Source organism: Ursus americanus, chromosome 26, assembly GCF_024610735.1.
Source record: "Ursus americanus isolate L20-20 chromosome 26, mUrsAme1.1.p, whole genome shotgun sequence".
Lineage (NCBI taxonomy): Eukaryota > Metazoa > Chordata > Mammalia > Carnivora > Ursidae > Ursus > Ursus americanus.
Window position 1 is genome coordinate 8,436,738 of NC_142152.1, and position 18,593 is coordinate 8,455,330.

An 18,593-nucleotide genomic window follows, 5' to 3' on the forward strand; every position below is an offset into this window, starting at 1 on the left:
AGGACTCTGGAGCTAGATGGTCATGGATTAGCTGTCAAGATTTCAGGCATGTGGTTTGTTCCCTGTGCCCCAGTTTCCAAATAGAAAATGAGATTGCTACAGGATCACGTTAGTTAAGCAACATAAAGGACTCAGGACAATGCCTGGCGGATAGTAGGCACTCAATGTTGTTGTTGCTATTGCTATTATTATTTTCCATCGACAAGACCTGAACAAAGACATTATGGTACATTCATGGAACAGAGGCCGCAGGGAAGACAAAAGGACTATAGCTTATGTGTATTAATGGATACATTTTGAAAACATCGAATTGAATGAAAAAAACCTAAACGTGAAATAAAATGTTCAGAGTAATAATATGGCTTATGTACACTAAAAAAGGCGATAATACATATTATTTATGGACCCGTACACATGTACGTATAAAAAATATTTAAGAGGTAACGTAGGTGTTACAGTCTCTATATTCTTATATTTCATAATGAAGAAATAGGTAGCACTTTGTATAAAGTTTAAAATTTCAAAGTAACAAAAGAATAAGAATGTAAATATTAAATATTGAGAGGAAGAGGAGGAAAGAAAAGGTGTAAGATCATGTTCATCTTTCGCATTGGGGGGGTCAACAAATATTATTTAAAATTGATAAGTGAAGAACTAGGGGTCCAAGCACACTATCTCTATCTCTCTGTATGTACTGGGTCGAAAGTGCATTGGCGGCAGGAACGCGCCCTTCCTTGTTACAATCGGGCACGACGTCTAGTGGGAGGCTTCACACCTAGTAGATGCTCCACGGATACGTTCCTTTTTAATGAAATAATCTAAATATTAGTCTTGTTACTTCGCAGTCTCACACAAGGAAGCCAAACACAGCTGTGCAGCCTTTAGGGCGTGGAGGTGACCCCCAGCGGGCTGCAGCCCCCCCCCCACTCCCTAACCGCTTCCCCATCCTAGCGCCCACGCCGCTAAGTGCACCATTCTTTTACTATCCCTCCACACTGCAGAGTGCTATTGATCTGAAACCTTGTCCAAAAGATTTGAAGAAAAGTGGAAAAGAACTAAGATCCACAGAAAAAGCTCTTGAAACTTGGAGTGGAAAAACTGACAAAATAACCCGTCACAGTCCTAGCAGAAGGGTGGTTGTTACAACACAGCCCCGGTAACCCGAGGGGCGAGAATGAGGCGTTTCTGCCCAGGTGAGGAGACAGCCAGCAGCCCCCCGATATTCACAGCACCGGAGATTTTTCCAAATCCCACTTCAAATCTCATAATCCCTTCAGTCCTTAACTGCTGTGGATGACATCATCCGTTCCTGCGTTTCAGACAGAGGCTCACCACTTCTGCTTTAGAGCACTGTTGTGGTCGAGCAAGCATGTGGCTTTCAGGCTGACTTAGAAAATCCAGTCGCACATGGAAAAACACAATTTAAAAAATTATGATCTCTTTTTCCCCTTTATAAATGGCTGTCGTTAACTTTGGATCTAAGCAAGGGCAGAACTGTCCTGCCTCACTGAAGGGTTTGTGGAGTGTTTTTCAATATCGTTGAAGGCCTGGCTCTTCCTGTTGCGGAGAGGCTCTAACTATGGTATCATCAGAAGGCTTAGGAGTGTCAATTTTCAGGGATTTGCCTCCCTGAAAAGCCATAAAAAATGGAAACAAAAAGTAAAAGGAAAGAGTATTAGATAGGCATGCTCAAATCTATACATTGTTGCTACCTGTTTGAGTTATTTAAAATTCTCCAGCTCTAGTCACAGGATTTTCGAGAAATGGATTTTCGAGAAATAGGTTTTCCTTTCTTTCCATTTTTCCTCTTCATTCTGTCTATGTCCATTTATCTCTTTACGTCTCTCCATGTGTGTCTATCTATGTGGGTGGCACAGTAATCTGCAAGCTCTGGTTAATGTTGAGGGCTCATTCACTGATTCATCAGACATTTCATGAGCAACTGCTATGTGCCAGAAGCTCTGCTAAATTCTGAGTACGTAAGGGTAAAGGAGATACAACTCCTGTCCTTGGGTCTTACCAATATAGTGGCGGGAACAGCCTTCCAGGGGATAAATGACGTGTTAAGAGCAAAGACAGAGTCAAGGGCTCCATGAGCAGAGAGGGAACAACTCACTGTGCCGAGATAACATTTCCCAGTTGTGCAGAGAACCACCCTGGTATAAACATTTTCTGAGCCATAAAATATCTTTTCAGTTCACTCTGAGTTAGTTTTGCAGTGTTGAGTTTTCAGTGGAATGAGGAGCTGTCTTTCTGTGCCAAAACTTACCCTTATGTCAGGGAGAGAGGCGAGGGGAGGGGGACCTTGGCTTCTTGCCTGCCAAGGGACTAGCACATTTAAATTCCCTGGCGCTGTTAGTGAATCATTAGGTTGTTAAGAATTTTGGATCTGCGTGCATTCGTGTGTGAGCGAATGTGTGCTTAATTGTCAACTCTTCTAAAACTCCTTCCTTACCTTCTCTTCCCCCTCCCACTTCTTTTTAAAATAGAAGAGATCACAAAGACAAGGAGGGGTCTTGCTTCAATATCCTTTTGGTGGGTGGAATCATCACATTGTGACATTCATCTGAATCATTAGGAAATCTACATTCCAAAGTCTATAAAATCCCATCCATGCCTCAGCAGGGACGGGAGAATGTACAGTTGCCAAACTTCACACTCCTCCAATCCTTGCTAAATTTGGACCCAAGTGCAAAGAACCGGGGTCTTACACTCATTTATAGCTGGCAAATGCAGCAGCCTGGTTCGTGAAAAAGGGCTTCATGGCCATCCAAAGCTGTTAGAGTGTCACGTGGTGATGAGTTTAATGTAAATGAATCTGAAACATCTGGATCAAATTGCCTCTCAAACAAACAGGGTTATGAAAATTGGTGGGCAAAAAATATCTTCTGGCCAAAGGCATTTTGAGTGATTCCTGAACCCAAACTGTCTGCAACGATGGTTTCAGAAGGGGACTCCTTGAGGCTTGTCTGCTGCTTCTCCCAGTACCTGAGTCTATGGCAGAGAGAGGCGGAGCAAAAAGGACTGACCACGTGAGCCATCATCTTTGTGAGGCAAAAATGGGAGGACTTAATTCATTTAACAACTGTTTATTGAGCACCTACTAAAAGCCAGCTGCTACACCGTGTCAATATCAGGGGATACCCAGTATCAGAGGATATTGTAGGAAACAAGACAGACCCAGACCCTGCCCTCTGGGCTTGCAGTTTAGAGACAACTTCCGGGCACACGTCACACAGGTAGCTAGCACTGAACCTGGTGGCTGTTACAGGTGCCGTGGGAACTCAAGGCAGCCCAGTGAGTCACCGAGTGTGTGTGAATTGAAGAAGTGTCTCTGGAAAAGTGGCCTTTGTGCTGAGCACTTCAGAGTGGCTGGTCGACTGTAGCACTCCTCAGAGCCAATCTCAATGCTTGGTACCTGGCAGAGCCTCAACAGATATTTGTCAGGTGAATGGCTTCTCCAAACAAATGCCGAGAGGAGAGTTTAGCAGAGAGGAGAGGGAGAGTGTTTGGAAGGAGTGAACAGCTCATGCCCGAGGTAGGGGTGAGCAAGAATATTGGTAGGTTGGAGAGAGACTGGTTGGCTGGGGAGTCGGGAGGAAGGAAGGAGGCCAGGGGAAGGATGGGTCCTCATATTAGAGCATTTTGTAAGCCCATTTAAAGGTCTAGACTTTATCTTAAAGACAGTGGGACATCCTTGAAGAATTCTAAGCAGAGAAATGACATGATCAGATTTGTATTTGGGGGAAGATCTCTATTGGCTACCTATGGAGAATGGACTCATATAGAATAATTCTGGTTCCAGGAGGCTGCTATGCGGTCTAATGGGAACAATATGGTGGAGATAAGATGGCCTAGGGTGGGACGGTGGGGAAGAGAAACACTGGATGGGCTCCAAAGACATTGAGGAGGCAAAGTCAGGGAGACTCGGTGATCACTTGAAGGTAGGGGGTAAGGGAGATTCCATGAAGGGACCCACACTGACACAAAGATTTGTCTGCAAGTGCTTCATTAAAGAAGTGCTCCTGAGTGGGAACAGCAGAACAGGGAAGGGAAGGAAGCTACCAAGCGTGCTTTTAGGCAAAATCCCACAGAGGGTATGTTGTCCTGACCACATGGGGGAATTCTAACATATCTCAAGCCATTATAGTTCATTTACCTATTTGTACCAAACTTGTTCCATATAGGATTTAAGGGACACTCTAAGGATATATAAAATACAATAAGATTGCATAAAATCTGAGAAAAGTAGAAAGAAAATGGGAGAGGAACATAAGAAAGAAGTCAAGATTAGGGCTAAAGTGCGTGCTCTAATCAACACGCTTCCCCAACATGGGCCACATGCCTGGCTATAATGTGAAAGAGAAACTTGGTCAATTATGCAATCTGGTGTTCAGACAATAAATGCCAGCTTCACAAGGGCAACTATTTTTTACACTAGTAGAGGGTAGGAATTTCTTCTAGAGTTTTTATAAAGAGGTCATGGTATGATTTTATAAGTTAACTTCCTTCAGGAAAAAAAAACAGTTTATAACTATTTTAAAAATAATGATCTCAAAAGAGGCTGATGATATGTCGTCAAAAACACATTTCAGCAAAATCCACCTGTTGGGGGATGGATATGTTGTGGGGTAGATTCACCACCAGTTCTCAAGCACACTGCTTGTGCTTGATCCAGGGGTAGATTTTAGAATACCTTATAAACCATTGCTTGAAAATTAGTAGATGTCCCCCTCCATTGAAAATTTGTCACAGATATCCCCCTCCATTGTAGACGTCCTCCCAGCTCCTTTCAGTTGAATGCTTGCTAAGCATCGATTCACAATGCACTTGAATTTCCTTCTTTATTTTCTGTCTCAGTTGCAGTCACTCTTTATTTCCAGTTGAATACAGACCTTTGTGACTTAGTAGACATTTGTTCTGAGATTAGATTTAACATCATTTTGTAAAAACCGAGAAATCAAATAAAGATGTGGGCATGATTCAGCCGCACACTACCTGTGCTTACAGGTAAATCAGGGAGCCTGTGGGGAGGGCACCGCGGCTGCAGACACTGCTTTGAATCTGTGCTAATGCTCGAGCTGATGAGTTACCAAGGCCAAATGTTCTACTCCCTATAGCACAATTGTAATAGTTTCAGGCTGGAAAAACATTTTCAAGGAAGTATATCCAGAAGTCCATCTCTATAAGCAATCTGTGATTCGGGGTCTGGCTTGACTGTGCCCTGCCTTATATCATAATTACGGGTGAATAAACTTAGAACAATCTTCAAACGGTTCTGGAGCTACAGTCTTCCATTGATCCTTCATTCAATCAGTATTTTTAAATCATCTGTCATGGCCCATGTAGGGAGTGACCTGTGGCCCATAAATTTGGGGCTATTGTGCTTACTTTCTGAGGCTAATAGAGATGAGTCTTCTAGGAGTCAGCTGGCATCCAGGTCTCTATTCATATGGTTGTCTTGGGAGAATGTATTTCCTGCAGTCACTTCCTAAGACAAATAAGCCACCAAATGGCACAGTGCCAGCATTTCCCCGTTGATTTTGTCTATGAAAATGCCTCTTGGATTTACCCTTTCTTCTCATGGCCTCTATCTCCCAAATCCAAAATGTTGTGACTTCCCTGTTTGCTTACAGCCTGGTGTTGAGCTCTCCCAGCCAATTCATCTTGAACACAATAGCTAGATTTTCTGTATTTCTTTCTAAGAAACCACTTTCATCATGTCACTTTTCTGCTTAAGAATATAGGTAGCTATCCATTTCTGAGGTCACTCTGAACCCAGATTTCTCGGACGTTCAGCATCCTTCACAATCTAGTTCTACCATACATTCCCAACTTTATCAACTAATATCCCCTTTCTCCTCTGAATTAACATAGCATTTCACTCATTTTTCTCCTTTAAAATTGGTCACTTAAAAACTAATACTAGAATGCATTTATATCTTCTTAATTTTTGTTCTATATATCAAATGCATATCCAGTTTAGAATTATGATATCTTTTTTTTTTTTTAAAGATTTTATTTATTTATTCGACAGAGATAGAGACAGCCAGCGAGAGAGGGAACACAAGCAGGGGGAGCGGGAGAGGAAGAAGCAGGCTCATAGTGGAGGAGCCTGACGTGGGGCTCGATCCCGCAATGCCGGGATCACGCCCTGAGCCGAAGGCAGACGCTTAACCGCTGTGCCACCCAGGCGCCCCAGAATTATGATATCTTTTTAATGTATGGAAACATTTATCATTTTGTTATGACCTTATTTTTCACTAGTAATTCTTCTCCTTCTTTTTTTTTTTTTTTTTCCCTGAGACTCTTTTTGGTGTGGTAGTAAAACAGACATACCAACTTTCTTTTGGCTTATGTGTTCAATAGATGCTTTCTACCCATTTACTTTCAACCCTTTTATGTCTTTATGCATATCTATAAACAGTGTGTACTTGGATTTCCTTCTTACATTTATTCTGATTACCAACATATTTACTTTTATTTTCATCACCTTATTTTGTGCCATCTATTTGTCCTGTCTAATTTGTTACTTTATTTTCCCCCTTAATTTTCCCTCTTAATAACTTTACATTTGGGTTCAATTTATATCCTTTAGATTTCTCCTTGAATGGGAGTTCTTTTGTATTAAACACTCCATTTTTGTTTGAGAGTGTCTATTTCTTCATACTTGTTCTTGATAGATAGGTTTTCTGGGTATAAAAATTTTAGATTGACTTAATTTTTTCTTGCACATTAAAAATATTATTCCAGAGTCTTTTGCCTTTCATTTTACTGCTGAGCACTTTTTGTTCCTTTTTATTTGTCCTGTCTTTTCTCTCCAGGTGTTTTTACGACTTTCTTTTGTCTTTGGTTTCATTACGATGTGTCTAGATACATTTTTCTAGTTATTTATCTTAATCAGGATTCCTTGGCTTCTTGGGTATCAGATTCAAGACTTTTTTTGGGTAACTCTTGAAATAATTGGAACTCCTATTAGACTTATGGTAGATTCTCAATTTATGCTCTGCGTTTCTTAGCCACTTTTTCATGTTTTCTGTTTTTTTTTGTGTCTGTATCTTTGGGCTAACTTCTGGATGTCATCAAATCCTTTTTCCAGTTTACCAGTTATCTTTTTATGTTTTAATCTGCTAGTTAACATATGCACTGAATTTTTGACTTCTAGAAATTCCATTTTTATAATTCCTAGTTCTATGTTCATATTTTCAATTCTATTATTTCTTAAAACATATTAAATCCTTTTTATAGTCTGTATCTAATCATTTCAGTACCTGAAGTCTCCCTGAGTCTAAATCTGTTGGTTCTCATTCATGGAGCTCTGTTTATATGTTTTGTGATTTGCGGTTGTGAGTTTATGTTCTCAATACTTTGTCTATAGAAATTCTTTGAAACCAGAGTTGTGGTTGATGACTCCAGAAAAGATCTGTGCTTGCTCTTGACAATTGCCTAGGGGGAATTACAGCTTGGAATTACTTTTAACTAAATTCTCCACTTGCAGGTTTTAGCTATAGAGATATTATGTATTCAGGTCATAAACCTGTATGAAGACTGATTCCATCCATACCAAGTTTCCTTGATGTACCCCTCTTCTTACTTCTAAGTCTACTCTAATGCAGACACGAGGCTTATTGTGACCCCACTTTATGTGAAAGTCTTCTATTTGGTTCCTCACCTTGGTTGGGTCCTGGGCTTTATCTCCTATCTCATGTCCGGTGTAGTCATCGTAATCAAAGCCCAGGGTCACCAGAGTTTGACAGATAGCCTCCCAGAGTTCCTGCTTTCCATACATTTTTGGCCTCTGCAGATTCATCACTTTCCTTTAGTTCAGAAAATCACTTAAAATCATGGTTTAAATCATAATTTTTAAATACTTCATCAGAAGGGCTTTTCAGACTATCTAGTTGACCGTATTTCTGGAAAGGGAAGGAAGGCATTTGTATATTCTCTACATTACTAGGTTTTAAGCTCCTTGAGGAAGAATTCTTTCTAATCAGCTTTTGTGTCTTATCTTCCATGAGTATCCTCTGTGGTCCCTAACACAGTGCTTAAACAATTAGATGCTCTGATAGTTAATTCTATGTGTCAGTTTCACATGGCTACCATGACAGGTCGTTTGGTCAAATGCCAGTCTAGATGTTGCTGTGAAGGTATTTTTAAGATGTAATTAACATGTACAATCAATAGACTTTAAGTAAAACAGATTATACTTCATAATGTGGGTGGGCCTTATCAATTAGTTGGACGCCTGAAGAGCAAAAGATAGAGGTTTCCCAGAGAAGAAGAAATTCTGCCTCAAGACTGCAACATAGAAACCTTTCCTGAATTTCCAGCCTGCTGGCATGCCCTGTGAATTTCAGTCTCAAAGACACAACATCAGTCCTTACTTAAATTTCCATACTGCCAGCTTGCCTGGTAGATTTCAGATTTACCATCCCCACAATTGTGTGAGCCAGTTCTTTAAAATAAATCTCTGTCTCTATACATAAATATATCCTATTGGTTCTTTTCCTCTGGAGAATCCTAATACCGATGTTTAATAAGTATTTATAAATATCTATTAAATAAGCATATTTAAGAACAAAAGATATTTAATAAGTGCCTGTGATTTAATTGTTTGATTTATCAAAGCTTCTACTTAAGGTTTGCCTCCCTTTTGGGGCTTGCCATTTTTAACAAAAGAGTATGATTCTATTTCAGCTATGTTCCACTTTCCATTGAGCAATAAAGCTTTGGGAGATACTTCTAAATTTAGATTCTGTTCCGCAACCTGGGATCAGTTTTGTGTGACATAGAAGGCCTTTGATCCAGTCTCAGAATCGAAAACACTGCTCAGAATGTGTACAGGTTTTAAGAGACATCCAGGAGAACTACCAGGGCCTCCGGGACCACAGAATCTACTCTGTCCAAGGTCATGGAGCCAAGTTCTTGGCAGATTTCACACACTGCTCTGGCCAATAAAATGTATGGCCCAGGATTGGAAGCATTTCCAGGCTATTTCTGTCCACATTTATTTTATGTTCCAGATCCTAGGGACCTTTTGTTGTCAGATTGACAAAAAACCTGGAGATTAAAAAAAAATTAGACAAATCAAGGGTTACCAAGTAAATAAGAAGCAGTGGTAAACAGAGGGAGACATTTCCTCCTCCTGAAGGACGGAGAGCCTAGCAAATTCTGCCACTACTTCTCCAAGCTCATCATTCTGGTTTAAATCCTCACACGGAGAGCCCTTTGCTGCTTTGCAGTCTTAAAAGAAGCTGGGCTGCTGAAGGGCTGGTGCTTGAGATGTTATCACGTGGATGGTTTGACGAAGCTCAATGGCAAAAATGAAAGCTTTCCGTTGTTTTGCGCAGCCTTGTGTTACGAAATTAAGATAATTTTCAAAAAATCATAATTCATTTAATATGGCTGTTTCTCCATGGGAAAGACTTGGGGCCAGGCTAAGTAAGAAAGCTATTCTGGCATGTAAAAGTATGAAACTCTTGCACATGGAATGTTGTGGTCAGGATGCTTCTTTCGGGAACACCAGATCCTTCATCCAGGAGTGCTTAGATGGGTGCACATGTTTGTGAAAATTCATCAAGCTGTACGCTTACGGTTCGTGCCCCTTACCGAAAGCGAACTGTACTGCTGTAACCCCGTTTAAAGGAAACAAGAAATAAGACCCTTACAGTGTGGAGGGTGGAGTGGTGCTGAGTCCATGTTTTTTTTTTTTTTTATAATGATTTTTTATTATATTATGTTAGTCACCATACAGTACATCCCCGGTTTTCGATGTAAGGCTCGATGATTCATTAGTTGTGTATAACACCCAGTGCACCATGCAATATGTTTTGAGTTCCCATTAGTGCTTGGAGAAGCAGTCCGGGGTCTCGTTCGCGCAGCTTCTCCGCTTACTGCTTCCACGTGTCTTCCTGACCTCTCCACCATAGCGTGCTGACCACAACAGCAACATCATCGCCTTTTCTCTTGCACTGACTAATGGTAATTCCTCTAGAATCCTCCTGATGGGCATGGGGAAGGCTGGCGGCGGCCAGGCGTGAGGAGAAGGTTATTCCGGCGTTTAAACGAACGAAAACATTGCTCTTGTACTGTGATCACAGAGGTGCCCTCCGAATGCGCGGAGCTGACTCAAACCTCGGGGGGGATCTTTGACAAGCAACTTCTTCGAAAATCCCTTTCTACTTTTTAAAAGAAGCCCTGTTTTGTAAGTTTCCAAACTTCAATCAAGCTAGAACCGATACTGTCAACCTCACTCCAAGAGCCTGCCTTGGAGCCACAGGAAGATTGAATTTCGATTTTATCTTCTGTTCGTTTCTCTGGCATAACTAATGTTATGTTTATGGTCAACAGACATGAATGCGGAACTACTCTGAACCGGGACATTTCAGTCCTCAGCATGCTTACCTTGCCTCTCTTTCCTTTCTGTTCTCCAGTTCAATCAAATTCATAGAAGCATTAGCTACTGGAAAATGAAGTTAAAACAGGCTGGATTCTCTCCAAAAATCAAAAGTTGAAATATTTGCTGAAGGGAGGGAAAGTACAGCTAACTCACTCATCACAATCATCTTCCCATCCTTTTGCCCTTGTCTGTCCTCCTCCCTCATCCTCGAACCCCAGACTCTCTTCTTCAGCCCTGTGCCGTGCAGATATGCTTCAGGGAAGAAAAATAAGCAAACACGAAACAGGAAGCATGGCTGAGCTACGGACGCACCCGCGGCCAGCCCTTCGTCACCGTGTACATTTAGGTAAAACATCCTTCACCCTTGGAATGATAAGCTGTGTTAAGTAAATGAACACATTCACCAGATTTATGGGCACCAGATGAATGCTTTTGTGCATTCCAAAATGGTCAGACTCGTTATCAGTATAGCTTCAAAATACAGTGTTCTCCTGCTCCCCCCTCCACCCACCCAAATTTCAAGGGGAAAAAAGCAATAGTGGAAGCAAAGCATATACAGACATAATTTGTGGCTTAAAAAAAAAGTCTTAAAAATTTTTGGTTGAACCTTGGCTTTTGTCTCTGAGCCCTCAGGGGAATAATGTGAGCTTGTTTCCTCATTGAAAAAATATCATAGCACTTGACAGGCTGGATTCTTTGATCCTCAAATTTTGCAGTGATTTCTCCAGTGCCCCCTTCCACCCCATTCCTTCTCACCCCCCCACCTAACTGGGGCTTTGTAACCTGATGCTCCATAAGGAGCATTTCCACAAGAGTATTAAGACATGTCCTCACTTAATATTAAACCTGTCCCCCCCATCGCCCTCCCCCTGTTCCCAAGCCCCGTCCCCTCCCAAGGCTTCCGCCATGAGACTTGGCTGGCAGGAGAAGCTGGCTCAGCTGTTTTGAATTAGGGGCAATGGGAGGCTTCCTTGTAATATATGACTTAATCAGTGTCCCTGAAGTAAACAGTCCAAACTGAGTCTGGAAGTGACCTAAAACTGGACTTCACAAACCTCCCTTGGCTTTGGAACCGAGAAGGAGTTTGAATCTCTCATAGGTGTGTATAGGTTATCAATAGATGGATTGTTGTCCTTGGACCCCCAAAGTCACTGTGGTAGTTGTGTACGATTAGAGTTGCCAGATAAAACACAGGATGCCCAGTTAAGGTTGAGTTTCAGATAAATAACATACAATATTTTAGTGTTAATATCCCAAACAATGCATGGCAACCATACTGTTATCAGTGTTCCAGGAGTAAAGGAGCCATGATGCTCTGTGTATGTCCCTCTTACCGAGGTGAGGAGTTAGAGTTAGCCTCACGAGTGAGCAGGGAAGTTGCTGCTGATAAGCCACCATCCCAGATGTCAGAAGCTGAATGCTAAAATGTTTATTATATGGATCCGTGCAGTATCTCAGAGATTTATTACCCGACTAGTTGTATTACTTCATGTCACTCTAATGAACTGTGTCATAGTTTTCGACTTTATAAAAAAGCTTCTTTATAAGTCCTATGTATCATTGTTGTTTAGGGCCCACATAAAAATGGCTTATGAGGAATGAGATAGAGATACCAGAGCTGCTTTGCCATATGACGGAGAAAGGAGTCAGGAGACTCGGGGAGCTGGTGATGTTAGAATAGATTCACTCCATAGGACTTGGGAAGCTACCACCTGACTTTGTTCAGAGTATATTCTTTTCCCTAAGGGAATAAGAAATGCATTGGTGCGGGGGAATCTGTATTTTTTAGCTCAATGCTTAGTGGTGGGAGATGCTGCCATGGTCCTAGAGAGCCCTTGGGAAGGCATAGTCCTGGGTCCCCCACCATCCCTCTTTTCTCCTAAACCAAATTACTCTCACAGCAAACTCCACCTTCCTGTCCATGGACCCCAGCCCGCAATGACTACGCCAGCGGTGAGTGCTCCTGATTGCCCCCCCCCCCCCCACACACACACACTAAGAATGCCTCCTCTGTCAGGAGGCAGAGTCCTGCTAGGAGGTGTCTCTCCAAGAGGGGGACTTTTTAAATCTCCTTAGACAGAGATCTAGCTAGTGGACTAAATAGGGAAAAAGCAATACTCAGAGCTGCTTAGATCGAGTAAAGGAAAACAACACCCTGAACCATCTCTCATGCCAGGTAGGAAGGACAGGGCATTTGAAGATTAAAGAGATTTCTCAAGAAATGCAACAGGTGATGGGGGAGGTCTTACAGACAGTGACCGGAAGCCGATGCTGTGACAGTGACAGACCAGGTAAGATTTGCAAGAGCCACCAACAAGGGAACCAAGAGAGAGAATCATGGTGCAGAACATGAAAGACAAAGAAGAGCCTGATGGGGCAGGACTAACTCGCACAAAAGATACAATAAGACAGAGCAAGGGAGGGAATGGTTCAGATGGTGCAGGCAAACCTAGAAAATCCACAAGGTAGGGCAGCTATATGAGCATCATCAGCCCAGGAGGCAGAAACAAAGTTAGGTAAAAAGAAATACTCCAATTGTCTGAGAAAAGGAGGGAAAGAAATGGATTAAAGTTAAAAAGGAAAACAAAGCAGGCAAAAATACAGAATTTAAAATTTTATTTTTATTTATTCCCGTTCCCACATTTTATTGTATTTCCCTGGCAGACATCCCACACTCTGGTAAGTCTGGGGGAAAGGGAGGGGTTGGCAGAATAATGTTGCTTTGGGGATTTGAATCTTATTACTTGGTGCTGTTAGTGTTGGGCAGCCATTTATAAAAATTACATGCTTAGTGGCAGGTCATTTTTTAAAAAAATGAATCTTGAGCTTTAAATTTAGGACAAAGGTGAGGCTTTCAGAAATGAAGGAGAACAGGATGGGGGCAAAGAAAAGGTGGGGTGCCAGTGGGCAGCAGCTGAAAAACCCACCAGTTACCCAGCTTCCAGATCCCTAATGGAGGAGAGACATTTATTTCCTACAACGTGTCTTTTTGGATGCTTACTTCTCTAGGGATCTTCCATTAAATTAACATTATTAGCCACAAGCTCAGACAAAATCACTGGGATTGTGTTTGGGCGTTAGATACTGTCGTGATTAGCTCTGCTTTTACATTATTGTCTTAAGTCTCTCTTTCTATTTGCCCTCATCTTCTGCTCAGGAAAATTTTGGCACGTCTCACCTCCCCCACGTGCCTGCCCGCCTTTCCCTCGCCTTCGCTCACCTTCTTTGCGAGCCCAGCGGGGGCGTGTTAGAGCGCCACCTATCGGAGATCTGAGCTGCTCACGCCCACCTTCTTCCCACACTGGTTGTGTCACCAGGATCGGGACCTGACAGTCCACTGGAGACCTCGGCCGGCTGCAGAGCGGCTTCTGCTGCAGCTTCCCGGGCTGCTTGCTCTTCAGCGGGGCGGCAGCCTTCCTCCAAACCGGGCACTCCAGACTCCCTTCCTCTTCCTTCTTCCTGCTGCAGCCTTGTAGGATCCTTTGCTAAGACACGCACCCTTTAGGAGAAGTAAGGATTTCAGGTTCCTATTTCCCCTGGTGACTTTTTGCTAAAAGGTAGTCTGGGAGAGTATTTACAATCCAAATGGTCCGCAGAGATTGTCTTCTGGTGCTATGGCCTTATTAGCTAAGCTTCTCTGGGGTCCGAGGTGGGAGGGGGAGGCAGCCCACAGTGCTCCCTCCCCAGCACTGCCTGGTCTTGCCCTCCTCCCCACAAAGTGCTGATGCTGTCTTCCGAAAAAGTAGACTCTGTAAAGTGATATTTTCCCCTTTGCTAATCTCAGAAAAGTTGTCAGACTGGTTCTGGGTCTCCCCATAGGCCACTGCACAATTGAATGTGCAGTGTTGTGTTCTAATTATGCAATTGTGTATCCAGGACCATTGAAAAAGATCCTCACAGGGGAATAGCTTTGAAATGATTCTTCATTGCTTAGCATCTTGCTTTCGTTCTGTGATCCTTATTAGATTGTGTGCCTTTTGGGTATTTATTCAGCACGGTACAGATCAGAGAAGCGGTAGTAGCCTCACGTGTATTTCTTTTAACCACGTTTTAAGGCAATAAATGGCATTTTACTTCAAAACCCACTCGTAGACATGGACTTGGAGAGATAGAGACTTAGACTCATATTTCCTGTATTAAAAATACTTGCACAAAAACACTGTGCTTTCTGGTTTATCAAACAATCTAATGTGTCTCCCGAGAATTTTGAGTTCAGACATGAACAACTCTGTGAACTTTTTTTGCGTGTGAATCATTTGAGCTTTGGGTGGATTTCCTCACGGGGAGAAAGGACTGCATAAAATAGTCTGCTTCTACCTGAAATGTTTCATGAGACGGTCTTTCAGCAAAGACTGTTAGTTTTACAATGGATAAGCCGTGTTTGAGAAAATAAACTCTGCATGGACAAAAAGCTTTCAGCGTCTTCCATATATTGTCTTCTCAGAAGACCAAAGAGCTCTCATGAGCTCATGAAATTTGAACCTCAAAGGTTCAGCTAATTAATCTATTCCTGTTTCCACATTTTATTCCCAGTGGCCAGTTTCACACCCATAACATTTAGGAGACCTGGAAAGCCCGGGAGGTATTTTCAGCCTGTCAGGACACCCTTGTTTTTTTCTTTAACTTTTAAAACCAAGCCAGTGACTCTCTCTCTCTCTCTCTTTTTTTTTCACCAACAGTCCAATTTAGCCTTCTGAGATCATCCTAGGGGAGTTAAACTCTGAAATCCAGTTCCCTCTAAACAAAGATATTTTGTAGCCTCTTAGAAGTGGGAGAGACCCCAGAAGTCATTTAGTCTCACCCATTTAAGCAGTTTCAACAGCAGCAAAGGGATCCAGGTAGAAGGAGAAGGAATCCTCCAAAACCACGGAGACTCTACACAGAAAAGAAAAGATTGTTTCAATCTTCAGATTCCAGACACCCTCCAGTATCAGGCTCCCTAAAATGGCTGACATCAAAGGAACAAGAAGGGGGTGTGTGTGTACAGGTTAAAGGTTTGACTTTTGTTTTTGTTTTTTTTTAAGATTTTATTTATTTATTTGACAGAGAGACAGCCAGCGAGAGAGGGAACACAAGCAGGGGGAGCGGGAGAGGAAGAAACAGGGTCCAAGTGGAGGAGCCCGATGCAGGGCTCGATCCCAGAACTCCAGGACCACGCCCTGAGCCGAAGGCAGATGCCTAACGACTGAGCCACCCGGGCGCCCCTTGGTTTGGGTTTTAAATGAAGTGACAGCGTTTCCCTGTGACCCATTTCTTTAGCTTTCAGACAGTCTAGAGTGTCTTGCCTTTGCGATCCCAGCTGAGATGAGCTTAGCACAATTTCCACTGCCTGCAGCCTACAGCTTCATCTTTGGCTCCTACCATTTGGCCCGAGTTCAGCTTCTCTGCAACTGCTGCCCTCCTCCCCAGCCTCCTGGGAAGCCGCTGTTGCCTGATCTTTATTGCTCTTTTCCCACACTCCATTATACAGCATGATATCTGCCTCTGAATTTATTTATTAGGACTCAGATCTATAATATACAACTCTACCCTTCCTGTCTGACACAGTATCTAGGCAGCAGAGCGAAGGAGAGGCGCTGCTGTCATACACACTCATGGAAAGTCAGCACCCAGAAAGGAAGGACCAGAGGCTTGCAAAAGAGCTAACCCTCCGGAGGCCCCTCAGAGCCAAATTGCTTTTTCAAAACTTCACACTCACAATCCAGCAGTCCAGACGGGCAGCCACAAACAGCTCCTTGTGGGGGAGTGCATTTGCAACTGGCAACCTTATACCCACATGTCTGGCCCTCATTTAGTAAACCAGCTATATTTTTAAAAAATTAACATTTTGCCTAGTAAGCTTAATCTTTGTCATTGTTATTCTCATTCAGTATGTGTAAGCAGGCTGCAGACCTAGAGCGTGTCTTTTTTTTTAAAGCTAGTAAATACATTCACATGGCCCATAACTCAGAGTGATATAAAAAATACCTTGAGAAATCTAACTCCCACCGCTGACCCTGTGCTCCCACCCGCTCTGTGTAACCACTTTTATTAGTTTCTTACATATCCTTTCAGTGCCCCTGTTTATTTTCACTTTCCACCTGTTTTTTTAAATAACTTTTTTCTTTTCGAATAGTTTTAGATTTACAGAAACACTGAAAAGATAATGCCAAAAGTTCTCATACACTCCTTACCCCGTTTCCTCCATTGATATTATCTTACGCACAAGGTACATTTGTCGCCGCTAAGAAATGAACATTGGCATGTTTCTATTAACTAGACTCCACACTTGATTCGTCTTTCACTAGTTTTTCCACTAAGGTCCTTTTTCTGGTCCGGATCCCATCCAGGATACTGCATTAGTCACCACGTCGTCTTCGGCTCCTCTTGGCCGTGACAGTTTCACAGCGTTTGCGTGTGTTTGATGACTTTGACAGTTTGGAGGAGTGCTGGGCTGGGTGTTTTGTAGAATGTTCCTCATTTGGGGTTTGACCGGTGTTTTTCTCATGATGAGACTGGGGGGTGTCCTGCTATTCCCATCACAGCGTATCAGCAGGTACCTGTGGTTACCATGACTTACGACTGTTGGTGTTGACCTTGATCACCTGGCTCAGGAGGTGTGTGCCTGGTTTCTTTATTGTGAAGTTAACTTCCCCTCCTTTTTTCCACACTCTGCTCTTTGGATGCGAGTCCCTAAGAGGAGCCACACTCCAGGGGGCCTCCAGTGTTTCTTACTCTATATTCTGGTAAATTGGCAGGGCCCTTAGGAGCACCAAACCTTATGCTAAGACTGTTCCCCTCGGTGGATCCCAACAGGACCTCGCCTCCTCACAGGACTTGCACATACACAGAAGCACTTGGTACACTTACCAGATTACTGGACTTTCACTCTGTCATTTAAGCCGGCTGTTATAGGGACCCCCTGCAGCCAACCAGCTTTTACAAGGGTGAATACCATAGTGCTGTATGCACTAGGAAAATGCTTTCTCCATTCAATTTCAGGGGCTTTGCATTGGATTTTGTTTTGATCTGAGCCCTGAGAAAGAGTGTGTGGCTCGCAGGACGGCCGGCGTCCGCAGGAAAAGCACGCACCCAGGCTTGTAATTGCATGTGTGTTTTGTAGTTCTAGCTCTGGAGTTTCCTGTTGGGAAATAAAAATCTTTGAACCTAGTGCTGTTTTACCACTGCCTCCCACGATGTAGGCTTGGGAAATTCATTTTTGCCTCCTGAGACTTCAGAGTTGCAACCTGCCAAGTGGAGAGGACTGCTCGAGGCCCCCGCAGGACATCTCGCTAACCGCCTTGTAACCTGCCTGGGATGGACTGAAAAGGAACAGCCATTGACGACAGAGATGTGACATAAAGACGGTGGAGCACGAAACTCCCCTCTGGCCACCGTGAACCCTTCACAGGGCAAGGAGCAGGCGGCGCGGTAAACAGCACTCACGAGCCCTCTGGCTTCGAGCCGGCGTCCTTTCTACACATGAGCCGGTATCATCTCCTGGTCCTGCAGCAGAACCCGGAAAGCATCCTCTTCTTTAAATTCAGCTTGTAAAAGTAAGCAAAGCAAAACAACCTACTGTGAGGAAAAAATATCAAGGTTCTTGAAAGAAAGAAATATAATTTCAAGAGTGGAGAGTGTTTTCAATGAGAAAGAAGCAATAAACTTAGGTCAACTGATAGGGTTTGCAGAACTGATCAAATGAAAACTCATTTCACGAAAGCCTGGCAGCTCCTTCCAGACATTGCTAGAGATTCGTCTCTTTTATAGCACAGTCTCAACTGAGGCGAATTCTATATACCATGTTAAGTTCTCAGGACTCACTCGCTCTTTCAACCAACAAGCGTTTATTGGCTTCCACTCGGAGCCAGGCTCCATGTTATTCATCCTAAAGAGCTGAAAAATATTATTCCAAGTGTCAGCACTACCTTCATGACTCATTAAACTCTTTTAAATACATTTGCCCAAGACCAAAACATACATCTTCAAGCCAAAGATTATATTATTCCTTGGCCACACCCTTCAGCAAGTCCTCTTTTCTCTTCCACAAACTGCTCTGGCCCCAGAGAGTCAGGAGAGGAAAGGTGTGTATGGGGATGTTGTGGGTCAGTCAAATAAAATGGATGTGACAAGTTGATGTGGCTCTGTGATTTTTCAATTGGTTTATACCAGGTTGGGGTGAAAGATAGATTTGTGTGGGGCAACCATGTCATAC

General features: G+C 42.9%; 1 protein-coding gene and 1 long non-coding RNA gene across 3 annotated transcripts in view; both read left to right on the forward strand.

Annotated features, from left to right (window-relative positions):
- Positions 1–18,593, forward strand: part of PRKCH (protein kinase C eta) — a 367,061-nt gene that overhangs the window by 53,165 nt on the left and 295,303 nt on the right. The window lies entirely within an intron of this gene.
- Positions 9,709–15,083, forward strand: LOC148107679 (uncharacterized). Its single transcript, XR_015721714.1, has 3 exons — positions 9,709–10,745; positions 12,301–12,352; positions 13,557–15,083. It is a non-coding gene; the product is annotated as an uncharacterized LOC148107679 (long non-coding RNA).